At 44.7% G+C, this 12,314-nt stretch overlaps 1 protein-coding gene across 4 annotated transcripts in view; it reads left to right on the forward strand.

The window, feature by feature from the left end:
• Positions 1-286: 286 nt before the first annotated feature.
• Positions 287-12,314, forward strand: part of DTNA (dystrobrevin alpha) — a 223,238-nt gene continuing 211,210 nt past the window's right edge. The window contains exon 1 of one of the 4 annotated variants that reach the window (XM_059860149.1): positions 287-444. The gene's annotated coding sequence lies outside the window, so the exon portion shown is untranslated. Of the gene's footprint in view, positions 517-12,314 lie in introns of all 4 variants that reach the window. The other 3 variants (XM_059860118.1, XM_059860159.1, XM_059860131.1) reach the window with 3 other exon arrangements.

Below are 12,314 nucleotides of genomic sequence, written 5' to 3' on the forward strand. Positions count from 1 at the left end.
CCCGGCCTCGCCCCTGCCCCACGCCCCACTACGTCATCCCTCCCACCACCCCCTCTCCGCCGGTGCTGGCGGGGGAGCGTCTCCCGAGGGGAGCGCCGGGGCCGGGCAGCGGCTTCGCGGCGGCTTCAGCTTGCGAAGGGCGCCGGCGCACCATCGCGGCGCCGGCGCGGTGCGGCGGGCGCGGCTGCGCATCGCGGCGGGGCGGGCGCGGCGGGCGGGCGGCGGGGCAGCTCCTGCGCTGACACCTGCAGCATGTGCCAGGAGCTGCAGCGGCAGCGGCCGCCTCTGCCTCTGCGCGGCGCGGCCGCCCCGCTCCGGCGCCGTGCGCGGCGGCGGCGGAGCAGGAGCAACTCCCGCTCCTCCCGGCGCGTCCCTCCTCCTGCCTGGCACCGTGTGCCGGCGGCGGGTGCACGGTGACCTTACGGAGCGTGCATTACCTCACAGGTAAATATCAGCTGATCCGCCCCGGCGGCGGCGGGAGCAGGCGGCGGCGGGAGCGCACGGAGCCTTCCCGAGGTAGCGATCCCGACCGGGGCAGCGGGTGAGAGGTGCTGGGCGGGGGGCGCAGCCGCCTGTTGCCGTGTGCCTGTGCGGGGATGGGGCTCCCCATCGGCACCGTGGTCAGGGGGTGGGGGGCGGCCTCCGGAGGGTGGGCCAGGCGGGGGGGCAGCCCCCCCTTGTCCCCCACCCTCCCGAGGCCGCCCCCCGTGGGGTCGCACGGCGCTCCCGCCTGTCCCCAGGCGCCGCTGAGGCGCTCCCGGCGTGCGAGTGTGCAGAGGCATGCGGCACGGCACTCGCTCCCTGTCGCCCACCCAGCCGCTCCGTGCAGCAGGTCCCGGGGTCCCCGGAGACCACCTGGGGACCCGGTGGGCTGTCCGTGCTCGCCTGCTGTCTCCTCTTGCAGCCGGCTGAGGTAAAAGTGACGAAAGGACGGCGCCCCGCAGCGCAGCAGCGACTGCCTTTACCTGTGCGTTCACCGGCTCCTTGGCAAACTTTGGTGTTGGGCGGTGAAAATCTCGATCGTTGCAGCCAGACTGGCTTGTTCTACACTTCCATGCTAGAGACCAGCTACCACCCAAAGTGAAATACTGCTGGCGACCCCTGAATCGGGTACTTGATCACTGGATCCACTTCCGAGCATGGGTGGTGTTTTAGGTAGCACTTTAGTAGTACTTTAAACATGGGTGGGAAGCAGTGTGGTCTGGTAATCCTTGATAGTTACTGGTGACCCAGATGTTAAAAGGAGAGTTTCACCTTAGGTTCAGGTATATAAGCAGCCTCACAAAATTGGTGCTAGTAGGCTTTCAATATATTGTGTTGTGTTTGAAGTTTTGTAACTTGCTGTTCAGTTCTGAATACTGTACCTCTGTTTCTCCCCTTGTATTTTGGATGTAGAAGTATTTTAATAATGGGGGTAAAGGCACAGATCCTGTGGTTTAACATTAGCTATGGAGCTGTTTCCATAACTTTTACCTGGATACCAGGTTGTGTCTCACACCTGTGACTGCCGCATGACCAGACTAATAAAATTATGGCAACCAAAGAGTAATAAGTGCTCCGTTTTTAAGTCACCCTGGTTTCTGGTTGTCACAGAGTAAGTGAGCATGAGATCCGAGCCAATGCTATGTCTATTTTAAGTTCATGTCTTTATAGTGCTCCTCAAAAGAGAATGATCCTACTGACACATTTTTAGGTTTCACCTTCCTGTTGGAGTCAAGGTCCTGCATTTATTCAAAGTCTGTATTCATTGCACTGGACAATTTTGTGGGTTTTTGTGGATCTGGTTTTTTCTTTTTCAGAAGACAGAGGTAAAACTCAAAGAACTGAATGCCTCAGAATAAATCTTGCCCTCCTGTAGAAAAGCACACATATAATACCATCTCCTGCCTTGACCTCTCAGTGGGATATAAGTGTAGTCAGAATAAGATGCTATTGTCTTGCCGTGGTGGTGGCAAATACAAAATTACATACGTGTGCCCTCTGCCATCACAAGCAAGTGGATGTTTATGTATGTAATGCTCAGTATGTGTGGCTCCCCAGTGGTGTGTAATCATTTCCACAAGCAGTTTTCAGTGTGTTACTGGTTGTGTGCACCAGTGCCCAGCATGGCTGAACTGTGCAGGGTCAACCATCATAGATTCAACTCTCTCTGCAAAGTAGCTAAACAGAAACCTCTGGCAATGATCTCAGCATTCTAGAGTAACCCACTGATTCTGTGACTGAAAAACACACAAAAAGCACAAGGTACATTATGGTAAACTGCTGGATACCAATCCCTTAAGGTTTAGAGCAAGGTGAAGGATGAATTGTTTTGTTTGGCTTTTGAAGGTTTATACCTTTATTAATTATTTCCTTGATTTCCACAGTTGTATGCTGTCGGACTGTAGAGTAGATTGCCTCTTCTTACACATTTTGCCCAGTATAAATCCATTCAGAATTGCCTATAAGGGTCAGCACTGATAAAACTTCCATTCCAGGCAAATAATCATATATAATTGCACTGAAATCAATGAATATATACAGACATGAAGCTGTGAGAAGAAAATGGGCCTCATGGTGTTTTATATTTGTATAGTGGAAAGCCAAAAATAGCTGTCATAAACACAGTGTGTCCTTTTAGAAGAAACAGTCAGTGCCTACCTTAGAGTTGTTCAAAGTTTCTTATGTTTCAGCAGCCTTGGGCTAGAGAAGTGAAAGCAGCAGTCTTACAATGAGAACTGTTTCAGAGAAACTTTATTTTGCAGTGACTAATCTCCTTCTCCTTAATTCCATGTTATTAATCTTAGTGCCCATATCGGCACTATTAACATGTGGAAAGGACTGCTTTCTCAAACAGGGTTCCATGAATGTTTTGCCAGGTGTACTAGGGTTAATTCCAATGACTATATTTTAAACTGCTGCTCTTTGCATTAATTATATATTCCTATCTCTAGGCTTAACAGCAAGATGCAAGTGGTATGGAATGTTACATTCCAATTAGTTTTGCAGTGCAAATGGGGATTATAGTTGATGGGTAAGTCTGACATGTACTGCATGACTTGTCATGTTTTTCCTGGAGAGAGGGGAGTCTTGGGTCTGAGTCACCATGGAAGAACATGGAGCCCCGTAGGCATAAAACTGGTGCAGTGGAGTGATGAGTCAGATCTCTTATCTTGAATTTCGGTATTGTGTGGTATTCATGCATGGGCTGCCTCACATCCATTGTGCACCTAGGCAAGTAACTAAGAGGCAGAAAACTCACCTAATCAGACCTCTGACTCGCCTTTTCTTTGCAAAGTTGGTCCTACTTCTATGGAAATAAAAGGCTGCTGGTTAGGATCATGTAGGAAATCATGGTGTATTAACCTGTGGAGCAAATCAGCTCTGCCAGGCTATACCCAGTCATTTCTTACATTGTTTCAAGCCCATGTTTCAAGCCCAGCCTAATACTCAGATTTTCACTTTTTGTGCTTTAGAGTTCAACCAGCTTTTTCAGACTTCTGGAATCAGATAAAGAATAGCAGAGTAAGAGCAGCGTTGCATCTTCATAGACCCCAATATTTGTTAAGCTAAATGACTTTTCGTGAGCATTGCTGTGGAATGTCAGTATTGTTTCTTTTTCCAGAGGAAATTGAAATAACTGCTAAGCTAACAAAAATAATTGATATTTCTTAGAAGTGGTAGCCTCAGAAATATGTTAAACAGCAAGAGTGAAGATTTGCCCACGCAGCTGTTTTTGGAAACAAAACAAAGCCTTACATCAGAGGTGTCTTCACTTAGACACTTACTGTGAACTTCCTTGAATAGCAGTCATTAATAACGCTATCTTCTCAAGCTAATGGAGCATGAAGGTTCCTTGATTTATAATCATTTGGGAGCAGATGCTTGAAATTCTGTCCACTAACACAAACAGCACAAGAATGACACTTTTTCTGAAAATCGGGGGGAGGCAGGGGGGAAATTATGTGTGGGACTATCAGAATGACTTGAAGAGTGTAATGCAATGTCTCCCTCTCCAATGTCATTACAAAAGCTACTAGAGGGACTGTGTTTGGAAAAAATTACATGAGGTTTCTGTTTGAAAATCGTAGCAGAACATTATTGATCTGTATATTTTTAATCTCCTGTGTGTAGCCAGCTACCATATTGTAATTGCTGCAGATGTTAGTGCTGGTTTTGGGGTAGGGTGTCTGTGTGTGTTCATGGTCTTGCAAAAAAAAGCTTCTGTCTTCTCACATTGCCTTAAATTGGGAAACTGTTACAATGAAGACAAATGGAAAACCATATAGGAAAGACGTGCAAATTTAGATCTAAATTGTGCAACTTCCAATTAAAGCGTAAATGCTTCATCTGTTTTTAAGTTAGATGTATCTATTGTATTCTTTGGATGTATAGATATCTAGTGTCACTTGTGAAGAAATCTGTGCAGGGAAGGTTTAATGGTCTCAGCAACTGAGATAAAATGCCAAGCCATTTGTAAGAACTTGGAACTTTCAGTGGTCTTTGTGTGTTGGAGATGACCAAATCTGAGACTAGTTGCCTTGATGCTGTTCACTTCAGTAGAGCCAGGTTTTCGACCTCCTCCTTAAGACAGACAGTGTCTGGGGGCATGTGTTTTGTATGGGGCAAAATCCTTCCCTCAATTATGATGACATAAATCCAGTCTCTGTGTATTTTCTCCATCCCACTGAAGAGAGAAGGAGATCACAACTGCTTGACTTACCTATGGCATATCCACAGCTGCTGCTAGGGACTGTAATTGTTTCATGCAGCGCCTGTACTATAAAATGTGTGACGTCATCTCCTCTTGGAAGCACTGTATTTGTACTGATTTTGTGAGAAGCATCACTGACAGTTCACATTCCTGTGCATATGCCACAAGGACCCAGAGGGAAATCCTGAGCCGTACCTTTTATTGTACAGAGGCTGCTGCATTTTTATAGGTATGCTCTCTCTGTATAGGCAGAACAGCCTGTAAAGGGAAATACAGCGATTTCTATAATTGTTCAAAAGAGATTACAACTTAACAGAATTCCATCCTATAACATACAAAGTACAAAAATAAAGGCTCTTTTCAGTTAAATCTTTCACCAGATTGATGTCAAGAAGCAATGCAATATCTCAAATGATTTGGTCTTTTTTAATCTTCTTAGCTGGAAGAGATGTCAGAAGAGCCATTCAAAATTGAAGTAGAAGATACACGTGGAATTTCCTCATGTAGTGGTCTGGATGTCTGCTTATTTTGCTTAAGAAGAAATTCAGACTTCAGAAGCACCTTTGATTTTCTTTTCTCTTGGTGCTGACAAGCTCTGCCTTGGCTTAGTTTTCTAAAGACGTAACAGCAATTAAAATGTCATGTGACGGAAATTTCTATTAACTGTTTTGTGATGTAATTATCATAATGTAAGATTTTTCTGACCTGATTAAAATCAACAGGGGAAAGAAACTTGCAGCATTGTGTCTAGCTTTTCAAAAGTTCAGCTGGGACTTCTTCCTGACCGCTGAGTCCTCACACAGTGGGTGTGAGTGGAGGCCCATTTAACTGGTAAAACTCCTCCATAGTGAAGTTTGACCATGTTGGTTTAAATAAAAGCATGATATAATTTTGCCCTTGGGCATTCCTGGGGAGCAGAGAAGCTGCTGGTTTAGTGCCAGAATCTTCTTGTCATACTTACGGGTGAATAGACCCATTGAACAGTGAGACCACATTGAACTGTTCATCTTGGCTCCTGCAGGGAGGCGGAGCTATGTTTGCATCCCACTTAACACCAGTGAGGGTGGGTAAGCTGATTCCAGCCATGAGGAATAGCCACCTTGAGAGGTTCTAAAGCAGGTTTCTGGTGGCCAAGTTCACAGGTGACTGGAGGAAGAGAAAAGTAGAAGATAATGCAACATTTCCTGGCATGTTATTATTGTCATTGAGAGATTAAAACCCCATTGCAAGCCATGACCCACCTGTGTCTTCACGCAGTGCAAGTATAAAAGGTCAGCTTTAAACAGAAATGTGAGCAGGAGCAGCATGGCCAAGATGATCCTCCTGGAAAGATCTGGGCTGAACTGAAGATCTGATGCATGTAGTTCTGATCTTGACTACTGGTTCCCAGGCAGCTGCAGTTACTCACCAAGTCTGCACGCGCGTGGAAGGAGCTGCCTTTTGCAGGCCATTTGTCTATGCCCTTATGCCTCACAGCATCGCCCTGTATAGTGGCCATTTACATCTATTGAGTCGTCTCACAATTACCCTGTTGTACTTGATTGGTGCCAAAGTCAAAGTTAAATGATGGCTGGCCTGTGCTCAGCCACAGCAGCATTGTCCGCCGTAATCACCTCCACAAAGTAGGGCTGGATCACAGTCTGAAGTACCAGTCAGCTCTCCTCTTTTCTTTCCCCTTTGAAATCTTCTTTGCTTTGGCGTGCGTGCCAATGGTCGTGCTCCCGTGGTGTGCCACACAGACTTGAGTGGCGCTGGGAGGCTTTCGTCCCAGGAGAAAGGAGGGCTCTTGGCTGCCCACCAAAGTCCGTCACCGCCCGACAGTTCTGCTTTAGTGAAACGGACCGACCAACGTCCCGGTGGGCACGGTGCCAGCCTGGCAGATGGGCCTCAATGTGGGCAGCCAGCAGAGCACATACATGTGTGTAGATGTAGATAATTGTATGGATGGGCATAATAAATAGGCATCTCTGCAATTTGGAAAAAGCTGCCAAAGTGAACGGCTGAGTAGCGAAGCAACGAGCCTGAAGAGAGACTTCTTTTGGACAGGGGGCATGTCAGAGTGCTCAGAGGAAAGATCTGTGCTTTCCTTGTTGCTCTCTGCTTGCAGTTCTGCAGATTATGTAATAAACAAAGGAGGCTATTTAGTCTTTTGAATCTAGGCACTCTTGTAACAACTGGGAATGTGGAAAATGACACTTCACTGCAGTGAATTTCCTTACAAACCACTTGGAGCTTGCTACCATCTCAGAGTCTACCAACACAGTTACTGGTACGGCGTGAGATCAGTGGGAATTTGTGCATGCCGTACTTTTTGTTTTGAATTGCATTTTAAAGTGTGAAATACTATAGTCAACAAGAGTTGTGTGGAAATCACTTGTCAGTACAAAGCGTACCAAACTTTCTTTGTAGGTGATAGCTTCCAAAATCTTTGTGTAGTTAGCTAGACTCTCTAGCTAAGCCCCTTCCATGGATGGCAGTCAGCTAACACATGCAGGCCATATATTAATTTGATAGTTAAATACCTAGAATTCTTTTGAAGACGTTAACGCTAGTTGCATCTCTGCAGAAAGGACATAGGAAAGCTAGGTGACTTGAACTTGTCTGCACATGGATTTGGTTGCAGAAGCTCATCTCCCTTGAGCCAATTTCCCTAATTTTATAGATGTGATGCTGGAGAATAACCTGGCCTTGCTGTCTTAGGGCACACAGGTTTCTTGCTCGAAGGTCCAGCTCTCACTAGGAGAGAGTACTTGTGGATTTCAGGATGAAGAGCGTCACATACCCAGCTGGAAATTGCCATGGTCTTCTTTTAAAATTCTGGAAGGTCTGTGGATGCAGTTTTTTTGAGCTGGTAAGGCAAACCAAGGATCTGTGATTTTTGGCAAAATCCGTAATGAGCTCTGGATACTCTCAGTATAAAAGTAGAGATTCAGCTTTATCTTTCTAGGATCCTTAAGTTAGATTATCTGGAATTACTGGGATAAGAAAAATCTTTTCTCAAATCCTGGAAATAAATGACATTTGCCAGATCTAATATAATCCCTTTATGCTTAACCCAAAGACATGGCAACTGCCTGTGTGACTCCCAAATCAGGTACTGCTGATTTCTAAGCGCACACAGTCCCCAGAGAAATTTTGCAAGCCAGTGTGTTAAATGCACTGGGGCAGACCTGGGGAGTGTGTTTTGGCTTAAAGAACAGGACCAGGCTTTTGTTGGGGACTGACCTACCTGGTGAGGTGTCCAAAATGAGTGTGAGGAAACCATTATTCTGAAGAGGGGAAATAATGAGGTAATTTCTTAGGGCATGGATTTTAAAAAGCGATTAAAACTTCTGCAGGTTTCAGAGGCAGGTCTTTGCTCCTGTAATGGAAATGATAACACCATTCCTGGTCTGGGTATGATGTCTGATGTGTATACACACTTTTATTAACTTCATATTCTTTTTTTTAGGCTTCCAGACATGTTTACCATGTGACTCTGCTCATTTTTTCCCCTCTTAAATATTAACCAGAACAAGCAGTTTAATGGTGGTGTGCTCTAGTTAATGGGAACTACAGAAATTTAAATCCACTGTGTTGGAATTCTGCAAGTTTTGACTCATTTAATCCCTCTCTCCTTAGCCCACATCTTCCATTTCCCTTTGTGCAGGCTAGTAGGAATACAGCCTTTAAGTCTGAAGAGGTTTTTATCAGTTTCTTATCACTTGCCTTCAGCTGCTTCTGGTGGGACTGTTAGAAAAACACAGGTGTAGTCCTTCAAAGGACTGGGAGAGGACAAAGGGATAGGAAAACAGGATGCAGGAGGAGGAGGTGGGTTGTTAAAAGGGGAAAGTGGGATGGAGAAAAATAGTGTGTAAAAGGCGAAAAAAATGCAAAAGGGAAGGGCAGAAGAAAAAAATGCCTGAAAACACCAAAAAAAAAAAAAAAAAAAAAAGAAGAAAGGAGAGGAAAGGGAAAAAAAACCCAACCAGATAATCTGGTGAGAAGGATGTACTGTGTTGATTAAAATTAGTACATGCTCCAGCTAGGTTCCTTTTCTCTTAACGTGACAGAGCACGACTGATTTTGCAAAGGCTTGTTTGGCAGAGAGTCTCATTTGACCTTACAGGACTACTTGCAGGAGGAATTCTCTCCAGAGGACCAGTGTGAGCAGGAGCAGGGTCAGTTTGCTGGTTTTTTCAAGCCCACAGACAGGACATTGGAAGCTGAACTGCATCCGACTGTGCTCTGTATAACCTTCTGCAGAGAAAGGTGATACATGCTGTAAACACTGCAATATTAGAGTGACTCAAAAAGTAGTCCCTGTTTCTCTAGACAGATGCAGAAGATTTTAAAGCAGTGTTTGTGACCACTATGTTTCTTAAAAGGCACTTTGCTAATTTTTCCTTCATAACTGCTGTTTATCTAGTCATCAAGACTCAAGGGATTATGGACAACTGCATGGAACTTTTTTTGCACAGAAAAGGTACACAGTAGCTGTTGTACAAGGCAGTAACTTAAAATGCAGCTACTTAGTACATTTCCCTGCACTAATCATTTGCCAGTCATCCTTAAGCAGAAGAAGAGGTTTCACCTTCATGTTTTGGTGAGAGGTATGTTTCATTTGTCCCATTGTAGTGGTCTTCTGTATTTCCACAGGGAATGCCACCTTTCTGATGCCTTGGGAGCCCCATATTATCCCTGCTGTTTGCATTTACACATAAGTGTTACCTATCTTCATTTTGAAGACAAACTGGCAGAAAGATAATTATTCTTGCACAATTTGTGGCTTTTTTTTTCTTTCAGCATATGAAAGCACGTAGCAGGGCTTACAAAACTCTCTTGATTTGTTGTAGGCAATCAGACTTTTGATGGTGCACTTGACTATCAGAACAAATTACTTCTTTACCATAAGCTCCCTGCCAAATAATGAATGTAATGTTAGTGGGCTTAGTGAAGCAGTGGGTTATATTACAGTGACTGCAAAGCATGAAAACCTACTGTGTCTTTCTGTCATAAAAAGGCCCTGCCTTGTGCTGTAGATCCTGTGAAGAATTTGTAGAGATACTTGAAAGGATAAAACACTGTATAAATTCCTAAAGTTCAAAGAGAAAATACCACTCAGGATAAAAATGGGAGCTTAGCCCAGCAGCAGCTTAACCATATATGACAGATCTAGTGCTAAGTCCTGCGCCATCAATGCAAATGCTTCTGGAGTTCACCAAGTAGCCAAATGGAAAGACTAGAAGAAAGGCTTTGAGGATACTGGCCTGGGGAGAGGGGCAGAAATAAAAGGCACATGCTTCCCAATAAATGACTCTTATTCTCTGGGCAGGGTGCAAACAGGGAAGGTTTAAGACGTGCACAGCTAGACTGGTATTGCATTTCCTGTGAAAATTGCTTTTGAAGGCTTTAATGTGTTTGTCCGTATTTCTGTGCAAGTATTATGCTATAAATAAAATTGGGAACCATGGAAGTTGGGCATCCTGTTAGAATAAGATAGGAAACGATCACACCAGGCCTAAACAATGTTTTTGAGTGTTGAGAGTTAAAAAAAATCATTAGTTGTGACCTTCTTTGATTGCCATATAATGACGTGAACATTTGTTCAAACCTGATCACACTTAGGCCAGGAGGGTAATCAAAAATGCAGTAAGAAGGCTGGTTTAGAGGTCACACTGCTTCTAGATACTTCCCTTTGACCTTCAATTGCCTCTATACATATCCTGGACCCAGCTGTTTCCCTGTCTTGCCAGCTCCACACAGAAACATCCCATAGTACAGTCATGCCTTATGCTGGCCTCCCTCCTTCCCCCTGCAGCTGCTTCTGTGTGCTCTTGTCCTCTGCAAGCCCAAGGATCCTCTCCTGTCCTGCCAGTGGCACCTGGATTTAAGCTGCTCTGTCTTAACCACTGCTGCACATTGACTGTGGATGGCCTGTGAACATGCAAATCATCTCAGTAATTGTTTGCACTGGTTGTCACACAGAGTGAGACTAACCCTGGTGGCTTTAGCAGGTTGCTGTCGCCAGAGATGTGCAGGGACAGCTTGTATGAGTGTCCAAGGAGAGGAGTGACACAACAGCATTTTAGCAGCTCTGCTGCTACCAAGTTTCAGACTTTTTACCCAGTGCTCAGTCTTGTTTCAAGTAGTGAAGATAGGAAGTGATGTTCTACCTGGAAGACCTTAATGTTAAATAAAATGAAATGGACACATTTCATGCTAAATGCAGTCCTAGGAAAGTAGATGTGAGGCTGTGAGATGAGCATGCTTGTTGCAGGCCATATTTGGCTTTCTGGCCCTTTCTAGTGACCACAGGGGTGGAAATGGTTCATACTGCTTTAGTTTATTCATAGGAAAAGGAAGAAAGATGGAGCTACATCTCTGTTCTGAAGCTAAAGTATAGACTAAAGGTATTCTTTTTTTTTCCCATGGATTTAGGGTTTTTTTAGGAGACTGCAGCAGTGTATTCTAAGCAGTCACAGGAGCTTTAATGACAGCTGTTTTGCTTGAAAGCCTGTATCTGTCAGTGTCTGTAACATGGTGTGATGTAATCCTTCGGATTTCCTCATGTTTAAAAAAGCTGCAGTCTTCTTTGCCTACCAAAACACATTTAACAGTTGAAATTTTAGCAGTGAATATTTCTAAAACCTGCCATTTTGTACATACTGTGTTTGATGATCCTACTGTTTATGTATTTTTAATACATCTCTTACCTTAATCTGAACATCCAGTTAAGGATACAGATGAAGAAAAAGAAACAGAAATAAAGTAATACTAGCAGAAACCTCAGTAGTCCCATATGTCTATGCCATTTGCTGCTCAGAAGCAAGGAAAAAGATTCAAAAACAAAGTTGTCTTTCAGAGCAGACCTTATGCCTATGAGTCAATGTCATCTTACTGCTCAGGTGTCAAGAAGGTTTGTCCTTGAAACCCAGATTTCCCTTACATACACTGACATGTGTTTTGCAAGACCTTGGGATTACACAACGGAAGGAAAGCTGGAAGCTGCTGCCAGAGCTACAAATGGTCACAGTTATCCTATGAACCCTGAGCTCTGGTGCTGCAGATGGAAGCCCTGGGGCTGCAGGCAGGACTGCTCTGGAGTGGCTGCCCCTTTGGCCAGGTGGGGAAGTGCAGGAGTACCACTGAGGGCAGGATGCAGATGTTATCCTTCTTCTGACATCAGCAGCTGGGCTGTTGCTCACCTCCTTTTTATTTTTTTTTTTTCCCAAAAATGCTGCACATTTTTTCAAGCATTCCTGCTTGAGAGGGCATGGTATTGACTGATGCAGTGGGTCCTGTAGCTGCCTCCTCACTCAGAATGCAGAGGAGAGTGAGGATATAGGACCTGACCTTAGCACTCCTGAGCTGGCTATTAGGAAACCAACCAGGGCGCTTGAATTAACTGCTTGATTTTTTCCAGGGGATTCTCTGTGGCTTCTGCTTAACAGAGAGAAAAAGTGATGTTGTCCCATTGGTATTACAAATTTACATCCTAATTTGTTGAAACCAACATGCCAAGCTACAAAGAAACTTGTTTCATCAGATCCAGTTACCCAATATTATCAGAATCTAGCTGGATGGCTCTTAAGGGGCTTTGGGAGGGGGGAAAAGGTGTTTGGTTTTTCATGGTGGTATT

Source organism: Haemorhous mexicanus, chromosome 1, assembly GCF_027477595.1.
Source record: "Haemorhous mexicanus isolate bHaeMex1 chromosome 1, bHaeMex1.pri, whole genome shotgun sequence".
In the NCBI taxonomy this organism is placed as follows: domain Eukaryota; kingdom Metazoa; phylum Chordata; class Aves; order Passeriformes; family Fringillidae; genus Haemorhous; species Haemorhous mexicanus.